This window comes from Adiantum capillus-veneris, chromosome 2, assembly GCF_014529385.1.
Source record: "Adiantum capillus-veneris isolate H3 chromosome 2, ASM1452938v2, whole genome shotgun sequence".
In the NCBI taxonomy this organism is placed as follows: Eukaryota; Viridiplantae; Streptophyta; class Polypodiopsida; order Polypodiales; family Pteridaceae; genus Adiantum; species Adiantum capillus-veneris.
In genome coordinates, this window is record NC_140932.1 from 99,206,574 (window position 1) to 99,228,779 (window position 22,206).

The following is a 22,206-nucleotide window of genomic DNA, read 5'->3' on the forward strand; positions in this document are numbered from 1 at the left end:
AGGAAAGGAAATCCCATAAGCACGAAGTTGTTGAGTAACATCGGCTTGCAAAGCGGGGTTTCCCATAGCTTGTTGCAACCTAGTGACAAGATAATTAACAAACATGGGGGCATCATCATTAGCACCTTCATGTGCAAAATCAAAGTTATCAATGTTCATTCTACTCTCTTGGTTATTGTCAGCCATGTTAATTAAACTTTTGTGTTTACTTAGTGTATGCTTTGGCAATTCAAAACCTTAGTTGCTACTCCTCTTAGCCTTTGAAAATAGACACTTAAGTATCTACACCCATGGCTTGAATTGGGTAATTATAGAGAGTGGAGTGAGTCTAACATAGCAAATTTTCCAAGGGATAGCTCCCTTCGGACTTCTTATGGCTCAATAATGGTAAAGCCATAGGCAAGTCTAAAAAGACTCCATTATTAAGACCAAAGCTCCCAAGGTGTGCACCATATCCCACATAGTGGGCTGAACGAAATCGATAATAGATCCCACTCCCACTTACCCTAATATTTAACAAAAACAACCATTGATAGAATACTTAAGGACCTCTCCTCTTAAGCAAGAAAAGAGAAACCAAATGCTCCGATACCAATGTAATGGAAATGGCCTATGTATTTTGAGAGTAGCGGAATTAGGAAATTAGATGAAGCACTTTTGTGAGATTACTTTGTGAGCATAGCGGGTGAACTTAACTGATGGTAGCAACATAAACATGGTACTTAGTTAATTTGGCATGAACAATACTTTTGCAAGAGAGAGAGAGAGTTTAGAGAACATGACAATAATAGAGGACTGGATTCATATGGAGCCGGTCCCCCCTCCAATAGGCATTTGTATTATAGTTTCTCCCATCAAGAGAGACTTGGTACAATACAATCTTTGTGTTCCTTGTGACTAGGTGATGCAATGAAGATGGAAAGCTTCATGCATCACAAGCATAACATAAACTTTGTAGAAAGCATTAACTATCCCAAGCCTTAGTCCCAAGGCTTCAAACACTTTCAAAGGTGAAGAGAGCTAGCGGGGAATGAGGATAGGGAAGAGGAAGAAGAAACATTTCGTAGGAGAAAGAAATAGCTCCTCACTTATCATCACTCTTCTTGCTAGCATACATAATAGCATAGTAATGAAGATGGAGAAGATGGCAAGCTTAAGCATTGAAGCATGGCTCTTGGGTTGATTTGCATTCCATAGCAAAGAGTGTTGGTGTAGGCTCTCACTTCGCACAATCTTGGAGAAGGAGGTGGAGCTCCTCAACTTTCACCAAGTGAGAATAGCTCCCAAATGAGTATGTGTGTGGTGTAGATCCCCCTAGCACACACCCCTTGATTGCTTGGGGTAAGTTGCGACTTTTCCACATGCTGCAAGCTCATTGGGCCCCTCTCTCTCTCTAGCTAGTCACATGCAACATGCATTCAAGTACATGGGTAGTCTTTTGACAAGTGTCCTCCTTACCCCCTAGAGAGAGAGAGAGAGATCTTAAAAATATCTAGATATTTGTTGATGGAATTAGAAGATCAGTGGACCCCTCTTTATCCCAATCAATAGCATTCAAACACACCATGTGGTTAAGCTTAAGGAGAATCTGACATGTGTCCCATGTACCCTTTGACAAAAGGGGTGCCCTTGGGTGAGTGGAAGGTTAGGTCAAAGATTCCCCTAACTTTGGGACTTTCATGCATAGGAAGCTTCTCAAGCACCTTCCTCATTAAGTTTTTAGGGTCTCTTTTTGACTCAAGCACCTTACCCCCCATGCATGGGAAGCTTCTCAAGCACCTTCCTCATTAAATATGACAAGTACCTCAAGTACCTTAGTCATCAAGCATGACAAGCACCTTAGGTGGAGTTCCCACCTCAAGCTCATCCCTAGCTTGCTTAAGGTCAAAGACAAGTTTAGGTCGGGTTCCCACCTCAAGCTCCTAGCTTGCCTAAGGTCAAAGGCAAGTTTAGGTCGGGTTCCCACCTCAAGGTCAACCCGAGATTGCCTAAGTTCAAAAGACCTTTAACACTAACCATTGGAGGTCTTTAATGAAGGTAACCCTAAGGTCTTTTAAGCTCCATTAGTTAGCCTTGCTCTTTGACATACCATCTCACATTTGGGCCCCTTTACCATTGGCCCCGTGTTGAGATAGATCCGTAAGCACATGTATATTCTAACCCTTGTTCCCGTTTATTATCCCACATTAAATGATCAGTTTAATATGAGAAAATCATTTGGTTTGGTTAGATACTAGATTTAATGACATCACCATAGCTGTTGCACGAGAGAGAGTTGTTGCGTATAGCATATACGCTCTCGTTGCATGTAATGAAAGAACACACAGACAAACTGACAAATTTTTCCAAGTTTTTATGCTCATAGCATAAGCCAGACGAGAAAATCTTAATGCGAGATGCCGAATTGGAAGCCTTGCTTCCCTCAACAACTTATGGAGTTCCTGAGAGCTCATAGCTAAAGGATATTTATGCTAACAAACATATGTCATAGCAAAACAAAGTTGACTTTGTCCACTTGTAGATTTGCTATAAAAACAAAATTATGTGTGCAAAGTATGTGCATCTCATACACACTTAAGTCTATGAATGATATTTGTTATCAATCGTAGACGTCCATTGCATACCATAGTTATTAAGCACATACTCAATAAACAAATATCAACTGCATGCCTCATTAAGTATACCTACCAACGAAGCTTGCCACTGTAAGAATCGAATGAGCCGCCAGCAAGAAGAACCGAGAAATGATTTTTCCAGATACTGATATTTGGTTCAATAGACATGGCCGACAATGGATTCATATTCACCATTTTGAATTGCCTGCTTCTTAAAGTTGAATTAATGATCGGCCTTGCCAATCACCGTTGCCTTATAAGGCACATGCCACGCCTGAGTTGCCTTTACTACTAGACAATCATGCCTTGTAGAAAGCCGTGTAGAGGTTATCTCTATTGGAGCCATGCTCCTTAGTCCAAATCATGGTAATGACTACCAAAATTGGACGTAATATATTGACCTTGGTCATACTAGACCCGTAGGTACTCTCTCCGGGCACCATGACCGAGATTAACATAAGAACATACTCTTGTAATACAATTGTATACTTAAAGATATGAAATTGCAAGAACATGAATTTGCAAACCTGATAATCCATTCATGTCGCTGTCCGAGGTCAAACTGTCCGAGGTCAAGCACTTTCTTCACCATCGACTCCTTATGCGATTTTGGATGATCTGCTACTACAGAATATCAAGGTAAATCGCTCTATGAATCGGCGTCAAAATTCAAGGTGGCCCATCAATTTCGTGGATGTGGATTTCAGCCTGGCTTTCCGTATTTTGGTGCTTGGATGCACCGTGAATCCTCATCACGTGCTCCGCATGCATGTAGAATTTCTCGTTGGCAGCATCACGTATGTGCATGCTTGAATCTATGCCAAGGTGACCATCCCTTGAAATCCTACGCATGCTATAGTTGGTTAGAGATTACTGAAACTATGCCATTGGTTGCGTCCCCCAACAAGAAGACCTGCCGGGTGCCAAAGTCTTGAATAAAGTGGGGGGGGGGGGGGGGGGGGGGGGGGGGGGGTTGGTCCATGGGCTCCCTCCCTTACGTTTTAAATTTATTGCCCTAAGGCCCTTGGCCTTGGGCGTTCAAATGGAAAAAGACCAAGGCTATGGCGAGTTGCATCGTGGCTGCCAACTGCGCAAGGAATACAACAAACGACAAGCATGTTCTAGTGCTCCTCAGCCGTCGCCAATGAAACAAAAATTCCTCCCCAGCCTTGGGCGAACGCACAAAACCCATCTGTGCTCAATTCGGTGAAGGCGGCCTACGCAAGCTGCCTCTTACCAAGTCCCTCTGCACACGGTGTTTCGGCCTTGTCCTCCCGGCTTATGGAGAAGCCATGCTTCCCACGGGCCCCCTTCTTTGGTACTCGGCATGCAAAAGCATAGACGCCCTTCTTATTCCTGGAAGGCCAAAGAAAGAGTAAACGAGAGAGAGAGAGAGAGAGAGAGAGAGAGAGAGAGAGAGAGAGAGAGAGAGAGAGAGAGAGAGAGAGAGAGAGAGATCGTGCAGCCATGCAAAACCTTTCCCCCTCCTCCATAGCCTCTCCCTTCCCTAAGCTCTGATACTAGTGAAAGGCCAAAGGGTAGACTGGCATGTGGTTCTCCTCCCAACCTCCCTACTTATAGCCCTTGGCCCTTGCAAGTAGGTCCCCTTAACTCATGCCTGGCCCTCAGCTCCTAGCCATAGTGATCCATTCAGTCCCTGGCCCTTGGCCTGCTAACCGATCCTTCCATTGGCTTGACATAGGACTAGTGTGCCCCCTACATCGAAGGGTGGTTCATCCTCGAGACGAGGTAGGCATTGTTCTGGAGGTGGTGGTTGCTATGGTAGCGGTTCTACCGATGCGTCTAGACCACCGAGAGAGCGTCCACCATGCTCTTCAGTAGATAGTTCATCGATTGGCACACCATGTACACCTTGGGGATTACATGAGCATGATCGTAGCAAGGTATACAAAAGCAGGAATGGGGCTTTTGTGGCAGATAGGGCCAGAAAGGCCATGTGACAGAGGATTTGGCAGCTCTGTACAATTTAGTTTGGTCACTTTGTGATAGAGATTTGGGATAATCTCGATGATGAAAGAAAGAGATACATCGCCAAGGCCATTCATAGAGAGTATAGGCCGCAAGAGGGGTACGATCTCGATGATGAAAGAAAGAGTTACATCGCCAATGCCATTCATAGAGAGTATAGGCTGCAAGAGGGGTACGATGCAGTCTTGAATGGCTAAATTTTGGGCGTGGCAAAGGCCACAATGTCACACCATCGGTCAGAGGCGAGAGACATGTATAATGACGACAGTCCAAAGCCGGCATGGTTGGACGCAAAGGAGTGGGCGGGGACTGCATGAGAGACACAAGACAATCCTTACACATTTTAGCAATAGAGAGATGCAACAAGAGCACGTTTGGAGTCTGTTGGAGCATCACACCTTGGGAGTGGAGGCTATGACACACTTCGACATGAGTTTGTAAGTAGTATATGTATGCTTTGCATTGTTGAAAATATATATGTTATTTGAAGATTTATCTCATGATTAAACCATAATTTTCCAGGAAGTTACCGTGAAGAGCCTTCTGACAGGCCGAGAGGAGAGATATGGGTACAAGCATGGAATTGTGGCCCTTTTGACCCAGCTGTAGGAGGAGGGAGAGGACGTCGATTTGGGAGGCATTACCATGAGGGTCTTCTTGATACAGTCTTAATCAGTCATCTTGATATAGTCTTCTTGGTACGGTCTTTTTTGCAGTTGTGGTCTTCTTGATACAGTCTTACTCAGTGATTGTTTGCATGTACAGTTTTATAGTGCTTATGTTTATGGTTTTGCAATCCATTTGCGATCATGATTTGTTTCGCAATTATGGTATGGCACAGAGGTTATGGTTATGGTATGGTAGAGAGGTTTTGGTCATGTTTTGGCAATCAAGTTATGGTTATGGTTTTGCAATGATGGTATGGCAATCATAGTATGGTTAGGGTTTGGCAATCAAGTTCTGGTTATGGTTTTGCAATGATGGTATGACAATCATGTGATGGTTATGGTTTGACAATCAGATTATGGTTAATGATGGTATGGTTGTTATGGTTATGGTATGACAAGCAAGTTATGGTAATGGTTATGGTATAGGAAGTGGGTTATGTTTATGGTTTTGAAGTGTTTAAATCTTTTTTTAATTATGGCTATAAAATCTTTATGCCATTGTGTCTATGGTTTGGGAGTCGATGTTATGGTTATGCTTCTAAGAACTTGTCATGATTAAGCTTTTGATTTTGTGGTTTTGTTCTTTTTACAGTTTTGCTAATCTGTATACACTCGCTCTTTAGCGTCAACTTGTATTTGGAGTGTGGTTGCTTGTGCACTCTTCCTTTGGGCACAGAGGGCTGTTTTCTGTTGTTGTAATACATGCAACATCAGTTCCTTGCCCTCTTTGCCCCCCTTCTTTTTTGCAGGTTTGGCCATCGAAACAAAATTTGGTACATGCGCTAGTATGGGCCTCGGAACAACCATCGATATATGAAAACATTTTTGATGCATATAGCCACGTTTATTTCTGTGCATATAATAGCGTGTATTCTGACCAACCTACCGGTGCATATACCGACGTCATGATACCGGCGTGTATACCAAATCTTATTTCAATGCATTTTACTTTTAGAACAAGCTTTGTCTCGTCGATATTTGCGCAGATTTTTGCACGACGTGTTGTAGTGAGAGGGATAGGTGGTAAGTATTAATCTAGTGCTAAAGGATACACTATGAGCATACGTTAGCAAGAAGACACCCAGTTTTGACCCCTGGCGGGCATTTTTCGTAAGAAAAACCCCAAACGGACTCCAAAATTTGCCAAATTTCGTACGCTTGATCCTCGATACCCAAAGCACATTTCCACATCCCCATATTCCATTTTTGACCACTTCTAGGGCGATGCACGTATCACCGCAGATCAGGCGCCGCAAATAGACAGTTACCGCATGTGTCAAACTTCTCGAGCGGGATGAGAGTACCCACACTTTTCGCTTGCATTATTTAAATTCTAGAAATCTCAAACACATTATCTAGAGTCAAAATAAGCCACTTAGAAACATATCCAAGGCCCCGATACCCTATCCAGGCATGTACATATGCTTGATTGCCGACACGCAAGCACGCATATTTACAATGTGCACACGTTGCACCTTTTTTCGAACTTGAAACCACTTTGCAAAGCTCTCAAATTCATGTATTTACATCTTCTTGTACATATGACCATGCATATATACGTTACTTTGTACACGCCAAAAGCGGTCTATCATCATTGCCCACCCTCTAGGTAGAGCATTTATGCTCAACCAAGAGACTATTTGCATCTGGAACCACATCTCTTGCAAAATATTTCTTCAGTCTATAACCATTTATTCTGTAGCGCAAGCGTTCACCAGACAATTTTTCCAACTGATATGTCCGATTAGAAAATACATGCTTCACTCTGTATGGACCCGACCATTTGTCCCTCAATTTCTTCTGAAAAGTAAAATCCAAGCGAGAATCATACTTTATCACCAAATCTCCTTCTTCGATCTCTTTCTCTGGCAGCCTCTTATTCATTTTCTCCATCCTTGTCTCTGCTTATTCAAGATAATAATCACTGGCTTTCTCTCTATTCATTCGCAGCAGCTTTAGAGAAAGAATTCTTTCTTGCAGCTTGTCATTATGCTCACCTTGCATTCTGCACAACAACTTCAAGGCATCCAACTGCACTTGTATGGGCATAAGAGCTTCCTTTCCATAAACAAGTTCATATGGTGTAAATTGTGTCGATACTCTATACGCAGCTCTATAAGCCCACAAACTGTGTTGACACTCTATACGCAGTTCTATAAGCCCACAAACACTTTTCCAAGTCCAAGTCCCACTCTTTTGGATGCTCTCTAGCATACTTTGTATGCATCCTCACAATTTGACCATTGTAGTTCTCAACCAACCCATTGCATTGTGGGTAGTAAGGAGAAGAATGCCTATGCTGAATTTTCAATTTCTCCATGAGAGCAGCAACAAGTTTTTCCCTAAATCCTGGTCCACGATCAGAAATAATAACCATAGGAGCTCCAAACCTGCAACACACTTGTTCATATAAAAAAGAGGACACTCTTCCTGCTGTTACATCTTTTACTGCTCTTGCCTCCACCCATTTTGTCAAATAGTCCACAACCACAAGGATATACCTATTACCATTGTTGGTCCTTGGCATTGGACCTACAACATCTACTCTCCATTTTCCAAATGCATCAAAAGACATTATAGCTTTCTGAGGCTCAGTCAAAAGCTTCCGATTTGCAAACACTTGGTATTCATGGAATGACTTGCACCAAAAATAAGCATCTCTCATCATAGAGGGCCAACAGTAACCTGCTCTCAAAACACGAAAGACAACCTGATCCTTGCCTTGATGGCCTGTTTCTTCATGGCAATGCTCCAAAATCAAGCCTATCTCTTCTTTGTACGTCACTTTTCTCAAAATGCTATCCTTGCCATAAAGCATGAGATCCTCACCTACCAATGTGTAGTTTCTTGCTTTTGCAACTATTCTCTTACTCCGAACCTTTGACATGCCCTCTGGACATTGGCCTTTAACAAGTAATACTTCTACATCTTGCAATGATTCCCTTCCTGCATACAAGGCTTCCTTGACCTTTAAAGGAGCTACCAAGGCATCCAACTTGTCCCTAGCCAACTCATCAGCTTCTTTATTCCGCTCACGAGGAACATGCTTAAATTGTATCTTCTCAAACTCATGCAAAAACTTCTTGATGCCATAAAAACACTTCTTCAAATTGTCTTTCTTAACATTCCACAAACCAAGCAACTGATTCATGACTAGCAATGCATCTTCTTTTGCAATGACCCTCTTCAATCCAAACTCAACACATTGCTTCAACCCAAGGAAAAGCATGAGATACTCGGCCTCATTGTTACTTTTAGCTTCATCAAGATCGTAAGCGCTAGAAAATATTACATCGCCTTTTGGGTTCTTAATGACTACCCCACCACTTGCCTTTTGAAGAACTTTCTTGTATGCACCATCAAACATCATTGTATACGCATCTGTAATATCCACTTCCTCTTTATGATCATCCTTGTCAACCCTTGGGTAAGATGGAAGCTCGCCCCGCTTATGTACGACTATGTCTGCCAAGTGAGCTTTAACAGAATGATCCACCTTAAACTCAAACTCATACTCTTGAAGCTCCAAAGTCCACTTTAAGATGCGCTTGCTAGGCTTCAAACGTTGTACTACATCCGGCAAAAGATTCGATGTGGTGAGCAAATAGAACTTTTGGGGCAACAGATAGGTTTTAAACCTTCGACAAGCAAGAACCAGGGCGAATACCCACTGTTCCATTTCCGTGTAGGAGAACTCGCTTATATTCTTCATCTTGTTGTCAAAATAAACTGGCTTGAAGTTCCTTCCTTGCTTTTGTAAGAGAACCGACCCAAAAGCTACTGACCCCACACTAACAGATACATAGAAAATCGACTGCAAGTCAGGAGGACTCACTGATGGTAAAGCACAGAATACCTCCTTCATGCCATCAAAAGCCTGTTGCATGTCTTCATTCCATTCAAACCCTTAAACTCTTTGAATCAATTTCTGGAGAGGATACACATACTGACATAGCATCCAAAAAAAATGTGACAAGTACCTGAGCTTATGCACAAATGATGCCAAATCCTTTGTGTTGCTGGGTGGATCCATAGGCAATAAAGCCTTAACTTTCTCTGGGTCAGCTTCTATTCCATTTTGGGAAACCACATGTCCTAGCAAATGGACTCTGGCATGAGAAAACTTACACTTCTTTGGGTTGAGTTGCCCACCCTCTTGTTGAAGCCTTTCAAAACTCAGCCTCAACTTCTCCAAATGCGTGACACTTGAGCTATAACACCCAATGTCATCCATGAAAACGTGAATGAACTTACCCAAGTAGGGACCAAACACTCTATTTATTCATCCTTGGAAGGTAGCATATGCATTAACCAGCCCAAAAGGCATTCTTTTGTAGGCAAAACAATCCCAAGGAGTAATGAAGGTCGTCTTCAATCGATCTTCAATGACTATCAAGATCTGAAAGTAGCCAGAAAATCCATCCATGATTGAGTAACGTTCATGACCTGCAACTTGATTGAGGATTTCATCTAGAAAGGGTAGTGGATAATGGTTCCTTTTTGTGGCAGCATTCAAAGGTTTGAAATCGACACACATCGTAAATCTTTCGTTCTTCTAGGACACAATAACAACCGGAGAGACCCATTCGGACTCCTCCACTCGAAAGATGAAATATGCTTCCAAAAGTTTCTTCACCTCTTCATGAAGTGCCTTCTCATGAATGACCCCCAATCTCCTAAGCTTTTGAACCTTTGGCTTGGCACCTTCTTTTAGATTGATTCTATGCTCGACTCCTTTAGCTCCTTGCAACTCTGTATATTCAGTGGCGAATAGCTTTGGAAACTCTGTAAACATGTCTTCATACTCCTTTTTTCTTTTTCTGTCAAGTCCTCTCCTAGCATGCTCCTTACATTCACTTTGGCAGGCTCTAAAATTGCTTTTGGACTATCCTTCTCCTCCTTGACCTTCACATCATGCATCGATGCTTCCTTTTCAACACTTATTCCAAAAATATCAGGACATAATTGCATCAAGCCTTCCTCTACACTTTCTTTTGATGATGTAGACAAAGCATCACTATCGTATGATGTGGTTTCTGTCGAATCCGTATCTTGCATCTCCACTAGGATTTGTGTACGGCTCTCGTGTGTCTTCATGTTGTAGACAATGGTCCTTCCTTTCTCTTTGTCGGGGATGGTGATCAATCCCGTGCCCCAATCTTGCTTAGCACCAAGGGTTATAAGCCATGGCCTCCCTAAAATGATTGGATACGCATTCTCACCCACTTGCATCACGTAGCAATCAACCAAGCACTCAATCCCCAAGACTTTTGTCTTCACATCTTCAGCTATTCCAAGACACCTTGCCTTTTTGTGGTTGGCCATTCTCATACGGATCGAAGAATTCACTGACATCTTGACACCTGCTTCTTTCATGATAGCCTCGGTCATGACACACACCTGGGCACCACCATCCACATATGCTTGCACTTCCGTCTTCTTTCCCAGCATAGCTTCAAATATTGGCACCATATCCACTGGGTGACCAACCCTCAAAGATGACACCATGCTTTGATGCTTTTCATTCTTGGAAGGAAGCCGCGTACTCACACTTTTGGTCCACTGCCTCCTCAATTTAGCGTTCAAAGCCACCAATTGACCAAAAGATATATTTTCCTTTTGATTTCGTATGTCTTCGACAATATCATAGTCTTCAACACCTTGGCCAAGGAGGTAGTCCTTTGGACCAATTTTCCTTCTTCGCCACCTCTTGCTACTTTCTGGTTTGTCTTCTACCTTAGCCCTTCCTTTCCTTGCTCTTGTTTCCCTCTCTTCTTTTGTCTCTTTCTCTCTATCGTGCCTAGCTCTCTTATTGGCCAAAACATCCACATCTTGATTCTCGAGGGTAATGATGTTAATAGCCCTACCTTCTCCATTTGCAGGCAACGGTTGCAGTTGTTGTTGCAGCGGCGGTACTTCTAGTGCCCGTTCTTGATGATTTTCTTCTATTCTTCCTCGACCACGTCCATATAGGGGGTATATCCCTCCTCTCTCTTGGTGGTTCAGGACAATCAGGGGCGTAGTGACCCTCTTCATCACAATTGTAGCATCTTCCTTGTAGCCTTCGTCCCCTACCTCTCCCAACTGGCCACTCTTCTCTTTGGTTTCTATTCATTATGTTAATTCTTAATTCTTGCAAACTGACCAGCAAGATCATGCAAAACCCAAGCCGTAACGGGATCTGGACCTTGAACCACTCACTCCACTCTATCATCCGTTGCCACAGGGACCATTGGTTGCACCACAACTGGCTCAGCGTGTGTCATGCCTTGCTCCCACCTTCTCTTGATCTTCTTGCTCTTGGCCTCGGCAATTTCCACAGCTCTTTCAAATGTAGCAGGCTCCTCTTGATCGACCTTCTCCCTTACACTTGGATGGAGACAATCCATAAACTGACGCACTTTAAAGAAATCCCCTTGAGGTACTTGGGATGCCGCCTCTAATTGAACCCAAATTCCTTTGAAGTGTTGCAAAAACTCTTTAAAGCTAGCATGAACATCTTGCTGCAAACTTCTCAATTTTGTCGTCGCTTCTGTTGCGGTTAGTTTCTTCCCAAACCTGTCAAAAATTGCCAACTTCACTTGCTCCCATGTTTGCTTTTTGTCTTCCTCTAAACCTTCAAACCACTTCCGAGCTTCTCCTTTGAGTGCAAGAGGAATACATGAAGCTTTGCTTCGTCATTCACAATGTGCATACCAAGCGTATGCCACTCGAAGTCCGCAATCCAATCCTTCACATCCTCCTTCCCTGTGAACACTGGCCGACCATAAGCCATCTCTTTGGAGTCGCTTCTCGCTTGCGTGAGTAATCCACAAAAGTTGAAGTCTTGCACCTCAACCAAACCACCACTTTTCTTCAATGAAGCTCGAACTTCACAGCAAAAACGCTTCACCTGGGTGCACAACCGGCAAATTTCCGCTCCCCAGTGGGATCGCCAAAGGATGATGGAGCAAAAGATGTCATGCGCACACTCACACCCAGAAAACTGAACACAACACAAGGAATTTACTTAAATTCCTCACCTCACTCACTACCACTCAAAATATCCCTAAAAAATCTACCCACAAGCTCAATTCAAACTCCAAACGCCTCGACCTACAAGCCCTTGCTTGCCCGCAGACACTACAAGGTGAGTCGAGGTGATCAACACTTGAAATCACGCTTGATGGTGACCAAAATATATAGGAAAAAACCATCAAAAAACCAAAAAACTCCAGCCACAAAAGGACACTCTCAAACCATTGCAAAATCTTCACCAAACTCCACTCTGTTGGACTCTTTGGAGTAGCGCCAACCCTAATGGCACCGATACAGGGTCACATAGTCTTGCAGAAAGCTGCACCTTCTTCCCTCAATTCCTTGCACACACACATCCATGGAAACCTCAAAAATTCCATAGACTCTCCCAAGTGCAAAATTGAAGAGAGAAAGGTCTCATTCACTCCTCTACACACTCGAAAATAGGACGCGAACGCAACGGGACTGCACTAGACCACCTGTAGGAACCCTGCTTCCTCCCACACACAGAGGGGTGAAAGTGTTGATATTGCTCTTTAAACGTCCTCCCTGAGCTGGAGCACTCACGCCACAGTTAGTGATGTGGCAATTTGAAGCCATTTCACACCTTTTTTGGCCCAGTTTTGGCCAGTTTTGATCCCTGGCATGCATTTTTCGCAGGAAAAACCCCAAACAGACTCCAAAATTCACCAAATTTTGCACGCTTGATCCTAGATACCCAAAGCACATTTCCACATCCCCATATTCCATTTTTGACCACTTCTAGGGCGATGCACGTATCACCGCAGATCAGGCGCCGCAAATAGACAGTTACCGCATGTGTCAAACTTCTCGAGCGGGATGAGAGTACCCACACTTGTCGCTTGCATTATTTACATTCTAGAAAGCTCAAACACATTATATAGAGCCAAAATAATACACCTAGAACCATATCCAAGGCCCCGATAACCTATCCAGGCATGTACATATGCTCGACTGCCGACACTCAAGCACGCATATTTACAATGTGCACACGTTGCACCTTTTTTCGAACTTGAAACCACTTTGCAAAGCTCTCAAATGCATATATTTACATCTTTTTGTACATATGACCATGCATATAAACGCTACTTTGTACACGCCAAAAGCGGTCTATCAATGCTTGCTCACTGTCTTTGATTTCAGTGAGCATTGCCGAGCGTTTGCAGGTCGAGTTTTTTTGGGGGGAGCTCAAAAAGATGAATCTGCTCAGATTTTTGATTTGGGCTCATTTCGGCCTCCGTTTCCACAACAGGCATTACTACACATGCTATTTTGTTATTTTGTGTAGAGTTTATATCAGTGCCTTTTTTTGCATAACAAGTCCCTTATAGTCTTCTACGGTTTGTGCTATATAGAATGTGTTGTTCCCACTTTGTTTCTTCTCTTTTCGGGTAGTTTTCACATCAAATGCAATGGCTCACAACAACACAGATGCATTCAAGATGTTTACTGTTGAGGACAGATTGGACAAGAATAATTACCCTATGTGGGCTTATATGATGCAACATGTTCTTGTGCAAAGGGCGTCTAGAATATTTCACAAGGCATTGACGTACGTGCTCGTTCTGAGGATACATGAGATGTTGAGGATGTTGCATGTCTTGCTGCAAGGATTGCTGCTGTTAGAGTTTTTTTGCCTACAGCTGAGCAAGCTTGTTGAGATGTAAAAGATTTGTAGGCTCATGCATTGTGGTGTATGTGAAGCGCACTATCACTCCCCACATTTGTTCAACAAAATCTGTCAAACAGGCTTGGGATGTTCTGAATGGTCTTTATGCAAGTCGCAATGAGACTAAAATTGCATTGCTGCGTAAAAAGATAGAATCAAAGATTATGCATGAGGAAGATGATATGGACACTTTCCTTGCTGGTGTCAAGGATATCAATGAGCAAACTGTTCTTGATGCCTTGCAAGATTCTTACCAGACTTTTGCTAGTACTTGGAGACTCATGACCCAAGGAAATCTTGAAGTTGTCAAGTTTGATGCATTGTGTACATTGTTATTACAAGAGTCGCTTTCTAGAAAATACAAGACTAGACAGTGTGTAGTTGAGCAGGCTTTTATTGCTGCTCAAAGAAAGGGTGGTGACAATAATGCAACCACTTCGTATGGTTCTTCTGCGAGTGGAAATCACTTACTCCTAATACATCAGTTGGCAACAATTCGTCTGGAAATTCTAGTCATAAAGGCAAAAAGAAGATGCATCACCATTATTGTAAAGCTAATGATCACTTGATCAAGAAGTGCGCTAAGTTGAAGGCCAATTAGGCTAAGAAAAAAGAGAGTGGTTCCACTGCAAATGCTGGTTCCACTACAAATGCAGCTATTGTTGAGTCTTGTGTGAAAGGAGATTGTGATGCCGGTGTTGATGCAGATTGGGCTTTTAGTGCAGAGTGGACCTATAATCCTTCTATCCATGATTCATGCATGTCAGTTTGCTGCAGCATTAGGAAATTTGGAAGGTCATTTGGAGGGCCTTCTAAGAAAAATAGAATTTTGACTTTCTCTTTCTAGAAATTAAGTGTGGTAAAAGCAATTGTAAACTTGAAATAACCATTCCAAAAGTGTACTTTATAAGTAGATTCTTGCCACATCATCATAACGATTGTGATGGTTGAAGATTAAATTGTTTTCAATTGCATTTAATGAACATCGTAGAACTGGAGGGAGTTTCTTGTACGTGGAATGTATGACTAAAGGAAAAAAGACGTATCCTTCCAAACCTGCTCTCTCCTTACTCTCTCACTATTTGTGCGGCGCTGACCTCAAATAAGTCCTCCCTTTCTTGCACTGTTGCATACATGGCTTCTTCTTCCACCCCCACAAATGTCCTCCTTAAAAGACCCCTCTGTCATCTACACATTGATATGGATCTCCAATATACGCCATTGTGTAAGCGAGGCAAAACTAACATCAAAGTGACACCGATCATAACAGAGAGACTCACAGTAGAGGGAGCAAATCACTTAGATATTTGGCCAAAAGTCTCACTCTATCCATTGCATCCCATGACCAATGCTTTCCCTGCATTTGCAAATCCCACTAACTTATTGACCTTTGCAAGTAATGGAGAGAATGGATTTCTTGGCTACTGTAAAGCTCTAAACAGCCAATCAGAAACTTATAAAGACATGGTGAAGCACAAGCAAATGAGATTTAGAGACTTTCTGACTTACATTATGAGGACCAAAATATTGTAATGAAGCGCACAAAGAATCACATGTCTTGCAAACAAAGGTACGGACATTACAAAACAAAGAGACAACGTTAGGCGCTTGTGTTCTCGAGAAATTTGCCACGAAAGCACCGGGCTTATGGCTGTGAGAGTTTGTGAGAGAACTCAACAAAAACTATATGAAGGAGTTAAACCATAGATGCCATGAAGACTATGGTTTGGAAAGAAGTACAATCAAAGAAGCTCACCCATTCTCTCTTGCACTCATACGCACAAAGAAAGAACACAAAAGAGAATGTCAAAATAACACAAAGATGAAAACATCAAGGCTATGGTCATATCGTATCATGGGTAATATGAAAGGGTTAATAGATGAGTTAATGGCATTCAATCTTGGCTGACCAAATATGCTACGAATTGTTCTTTGGAATTGTAGTTTTGTGCCTACCATAATCTATATATTTTGTCTAGTGATTCGGATTAATTGTGTGTACAAATCCTCTTGGTTCATAGCAAGATAACTACGCTTACGTCAAAAGAAAAGTTATAGTCTATGAGAGGTAGTATGATGGGATCCGGTGATAGAAGTATTTCATTGAGCCTTTCTGGGCCTTTCTGGGCCAAAGAGAAACACTATACGTTTTTGAAAGTGTATTTTACGTCTAATCCATACGTTAATTCTAATAGATCGTTGTCGAGAAATTTGCGGTCTTGCCAGGAAAGCACCGGGCTTATGGCTGTGAGAGTTTGTGAGAGAACTCAACAAAAACTATATGAAGGAGTTAAACCATAGATGCCATAAGGACTAGGGTTTGGAAAGAAGTGCAATCAAAGAAGACTCACTCTTTCTCTCTTGCACTCACACACACAAAGAAAGAACACAAAAGAGAATGTCAAAACAATACAAAAATGAAAACATCAAGGCTATGGTCATATCGTATCATGGGTAATATGAAAGGGTTAATAGATGAGTTAATGACATTCAATTTTGACTGACCAAATAGCCTACGAATTGTTCTTTGGAATTGTAGTTTTGTGCTTACCATAATATATATATTTTGTCTAGTGATTGCGATTAATTGTGTGTACAAATCCTCTTGGCTCATAGCAAGATAACTACGCTTACGTCAAAAGAAAAGTTATAGTCTATGAGAGGTAGTATGATGGGATCCGGTGATAGAAGTATTTCATTAAGCCTTTCTGGGCCAAAGAGAAACACTATACGTTGTTGAAAATGTATTTTTCGGCTAATCCATACGTTAATTCTAATAGATCGTACACAGTGAAAGCGATAGAAATGATCATCATGTGGGTTATTCATCTAGGATAGTATGTGAGAAATGTAGATATGAGAGAAGTGAAGAAATGAGAAGTTTCCCTCCCAAGCCCTATTCTTGCCCGTAGGCAATAAGGATACTACGGGGAGAGATGTACTTGTAGAAAAGAGAACCTAGAATTTGCAGAGAGGATGAATTACTAAGAATGAGAGAGATAGATTTGATTAAGGAGATGAGATTAGATACATATATATATATATATATATATATATATTTCGGATTAGAGATGAAAAAGAAAACACAAGAAATCAAGAAAACATCAATGTAGAACACATCTTACTTGACAAATCCTTCGGCACCATTATTGATGGAGAGAGAAGAAGAGGGGAGCACTCCACTTTGATTGATACGCCAAGTACAACACCTTCTTTGATTAGAGTTGATCTTCCAAGGATAGCGTACAAGAATGGCTAGTCTTCCTCTAGGAGAAAGTGTAGGCTTGGGCTTATGTTAATGGGGCTAAGTACAATTAGGCATTACTACTCACTCCCTCAAGAATTCCTCTCATCAATGGCTTGAATGCTTCAGTTCCTTTTCAAGGAAGAAGAGGTCCCCTTTTATAGGTGAAGGGAACCCTCAAGGGTTTACACAAGAAGAGAGGAGCCAGTGTGAATAGGAATTGGAAAAGTTAGAAATGAGCTATCCCTGCATAATGTGGGCAGACTGGGGTCTAGTATTTTGATCATATCTCCTCAACCGTGGCTCCAAATAAAAAAGTAAAAACATGGGCAGAAACTTCAGCTCATTAGCTACGATTTTCATTTTAAAATCATTTTCCAATTCTGATTGGAACCTTGTGTAAAAAATTCATCAAAATAGGGTCCATTTCTGGCAGCAAAAGTCTTCCTGTGGTCCCCTTAGCCTAGACTTTCATTTGATTCCAAAGGACACCTCAGGCCATATGAAAGCATGACATCGCTCCTTGACAAAGTTTTGTAATCATGCTTGCAATAATGCATTAAAATAAGTGTATCTTTGAAATCATGCCACTTAGTGTCCCACTAGGATTTGATTCCCTCCTAGTAGTTATTTAAAAAAAAATATAAGAAAAGTATAAAAAATACATAGAATATATATATATTGGAGTTTACCCTAGATATGGGATCTAGCTAGGGTGTGAGATGATAATGAGATAGTAGAAATAAAGAATCAATGCTTTTTGCCCCAAGTTAAAGAGGCGGAGCTATTGAGCTTTTCCCATAGTCTTTTCTGATGGTAAAGTAAGGATAGGTTATCCTTGAGAAAAATAATAGGATGAGATAGAAGGCTTATTATTATACTTAAATATGCATATATACATTATAGGAAAGATAATTATGTATCTAAAAAATTACAAGATAGATCTTGTAGCATGGGTTCCCACTATGTACGTGTCACAGCACGACAGTGTGCGGAAGAAGAAACTACGGAATCTTGAAACGTTGAAGGTAGGCTCTGGCGGCCTTAAGAAAAGAATCCAAGCATTGAAGTGAGCATTGTAAACTATCTAAATAATTTAAACTAATCTAAGTTTTTGCTTACATTAGTTATGCTTTTTTTTGTAGAGATTCTATCTATGTAGACAAAGAAAACATAGACCCGAATGCCAATGTAGGAAAATAGTTAAAGCCATTGATAACTAGTGGTCTTACAAAGGATATAATGCATGATAAAAAATTTAATGTTTTGCAACGGGATGTCATTGACAGATTCATTTCAAAGAATGCAGTGCTTGCCAAGCAAATACAGGGTACATTGGACTCCCTTGGCGTTAGTAAAAGAGGTTACTCAGCTATTCAACAGTCTATCGCTTCCATGTCTGTGAAGAAGGCAGCTATTCAACAGTCTATCGCTTCCATGTCTGTGAAGAAGGGAATAAATTCTAAGCTTTTACCAACAGGTTCAAGAGTTTGGAGGGAAAGACTCAAGCTCAATAATGAATAGATCAACTTCATTGGATGTCCATTTCATATTCAAGATATTTATAGCTCACAGGGAACTACTGTCACTTATGATGAGTGCAACAATATCTTCATGGACCTAACTTTGTTGCAAACTAGAACGGTAGAGTTCTACAATATCACATTCGAAGAGACAGGTGGTGTTCTACATTTTGTTTTGAAGCTAGATGAGTCTGAGATTCTTGAAGAGAAGAAGCTAGAGCGAGTTACAATCACATTAATGAATAGGGCTCTTTCTAAATGTCCCACTGATGATCCTTCATACTTCATTGTTCAATAAAAAACAAACATATGGTGACTTGGTGCATTTCAGGTAATCTAATTCTTTCCAATTTTGCAGCTCTAGCAAGCCCTCTATTGTACCTAAATTTTAGATTTATTTTTCGTATCTCATAAGGATTAATCTTACAGGTAAATAAAGAAAACTATGTCATTCTATTTTGGGTGTTCCATCAAACCCCTATTCCAGATATCATTGATAGGCCAATGAATCGAGGAGAGGTATTGGCTGTAGATGGGAGAGGTGACTTTCATGTTCAATGGCATCTTGTAGGTGACCTCAAAACATTGAATTATATGTATAATTGTGGAATGAGTGCCATGGCAAAATCTCCATGCTTGTATTGCATGGAGCCTGCAAAGGTGATGGACCCAAAGTTCTGGAGAAAAGCTCATACTCGTCACAATCAAGACTAATTTCCGACCAGTTCTAGATATACCACTTGCTGCTAATGTCCATATTTGTAAATGCATGGTATTTACCAAATTGTAGAGAAGTTGGTATATCTATACGTTAGGGTTCCTTGGAAAATCAAAAAGTCAACTGAACGAAAGGTCACTCTAGAAGCTTTTGAACTAGTTTTGTCAGATATTGGTCTACATGGGGAGCAATGTGAAAAACTAGTGGAACGAAAAAAGGTCAACGAATGAGAAAGATGTACTCTGCAAACCATCCATAGGTGGGGTCAAGGCATGCCGTTTTCTATCTAAACGTCAAGGTATGAAAGATGTGAAGCTAACAAAGCGAGGGAGAGTAGATCACTCTAACGATATTATCAAAGTTGAGTATATGCACTAGAAAAAACTTCATTTAGCAGTGAAAGACCAAGAGCCAATAACTCGCAATGCAAAGGGTGATGTGTGGCGTTCCGTTGACACGTTATTTCAAATGTGTGAGAATGATGGTTGGTCGCAAGATAATCTTAGCAAGTTTAAACAGAATCTTCAACTATACTGAAAAAATCCTTCAAGACAACATGGATGACACTCAAATCACTCATTACATGGTAAATTCAAAGCACCTCAGATAGTCAAAGTACTAAGTTTGTGTTTAAATTTCTTTTAAAAAATCTTGTTTTGCAGAACATTATTTTTAATCATTTGCCATACTTCATCCAAAAGTATGGAAATCCACGTATATGGAACACCTAGGGCTTGGAGAAGTTTCATTACATTGCTAGAAATGCCTACTTCAGACACACACAACATGGAGGCTTTCAAAATAAGGCAAACAACCTGAAGGAGTTATTTCAATGGTTTTATCGTAGAATCCTTCATCGCATGCAACAAAAGCAAGTATTGGCCTCTTCAGGAACCGTACAGGCAATCAGACATTCAACAACTCAAGTGCTCTTGAAAGTCAAATGAGGTGGAGGGAGACAATGCAATATACCAATCATCGATGGAACAAGAGAATTAGAGTTTGGATCGGATGTACCACAAATGACTGTAGAATTAATTCAATATGTACCACAACTATTTCAAACTTTTGATGATTTGCGAATATCGTTTGGAACCTTGCCCTTGTATCTGACCATTAAATGTTTGCCATACTCTAAGAGTTCAGTAGCGTTTTCTTTCCCTAAAGACAATGCCATTGCTGTGTATGTGTAGTAATATGCTGCACAACCCCCACTATACCCTGGCACATAACCAAAACACTCTCTCCCTAAAACCTTATTGACGAGGAAAACTTTGTCTACATTTTGTGGCTGCATTGGACCACCTAAGAAGCGAGATAATGTCTTGAAATCATCCTTGTACGGGTCAAAGCGAGCATGCTTGCCCACCAAGAAATCCCAAATTTTTTCTTCAGCTTGCTACTCGTTCAGGTCTGGAAGACCCATTGATGGCATGCATGCATGCTGGGTTGCATCCATGTGTAGCCTCCAAATTGATGTTCATGTTTATGCACATGTGCAAAGATGTGCAGGGAGATGAAGAGGAAAGAGTGGCTGAATGGAGGGAGAGAGAGAGAGAGAGAGAGAGAGAGAGAGAGAGAGAGAGAGAGAGAGAGAGAGAGAGAGAGAGAGAGAGAGGGAGGGAGGGTTACAAAGGATTCACAATTAGTTGGGCATGAAAAGAGCTTATATCCGCCATCATTGACTAGACTGTTCTCACATCTTTGTTTCTTTTGGGTGGCCTATTAATCTTGCCCCCTCACATGGCGTCCTTCAAATTTTGTTGACATGGCAGTGTGAGCCTGTCGTAGTTGTCTGTCAGTCCACCGGATGGCACCATGTTTGCGTAAGACTTGTATAAACTCGGGCACCTACCTGTCGACATGTGCCATCCAATGGACCAAGTCTCATCACAAGTCCCACCCGAGTTTGCATTGTTGATCCCATCACTCCATTACACCTACTGTGAGACCCATTTAGGTTGGTTACAGATCGCATATGGGCACGCTTACGGGGACTCCAGATGGTAAGCCGCTATTCGGCCTGAAAAAAGTTCAATGCCCAAGAGGATGGACACTGAGACTCTCCTACCCAAGGTTGGGAAGGGATAAAGCTCGCATCACGATAGCAGCAAAAGGCAGGCCGAACAAATTATAGGTTGATGGAACACCCCTTTTTGGGCTAGCCTATCTTCCCCAATGTCCTCTTGTGCTACTCGTTCCAGCATTGTTCCCTTATTTGAACCTCTCTTGTGCAATCAAAATTCCTCTCTAAGCCCTCCCTCGTTCCCCATCTGAGTCCAATGTTGGAAATTGCAATCCTTCTTACCCTTCCGTAAGGGTCTAGCCCTACAAATACATGGAACTTTTGTGATAGGCCTTCCTGGCAAAGAGCAAGTTGGTAAGAGACCTCTTCGGAGTGGACGGGTCTTTGAAAATAAGCCTTCACTAGGAAGGGCAAGTTTTCAAAATTCCTTTCCAAAGGAAAATGTGAAAATACAAGATTCTTTGATTAAAACTCGAGCTTAATAATCCTAAGTTGGTAGAATATAAGGTTATATTTATTGAAAATCTGAGTCCTACCTCCCAAGTTAAAGAAGAGATAACATTTAATGTCTTCTTTATTATGAAGACCCTCCAAAATTCAAATGTGGTGAGACTCGAGAGTCACAGCTTGCTTGTTGTGCTTTGTTCTATGAATGTAGGCACTATTCAATGCAAAGTTTGAGGCAAATGCCCATATGATGCTAGTTGCATGCATCT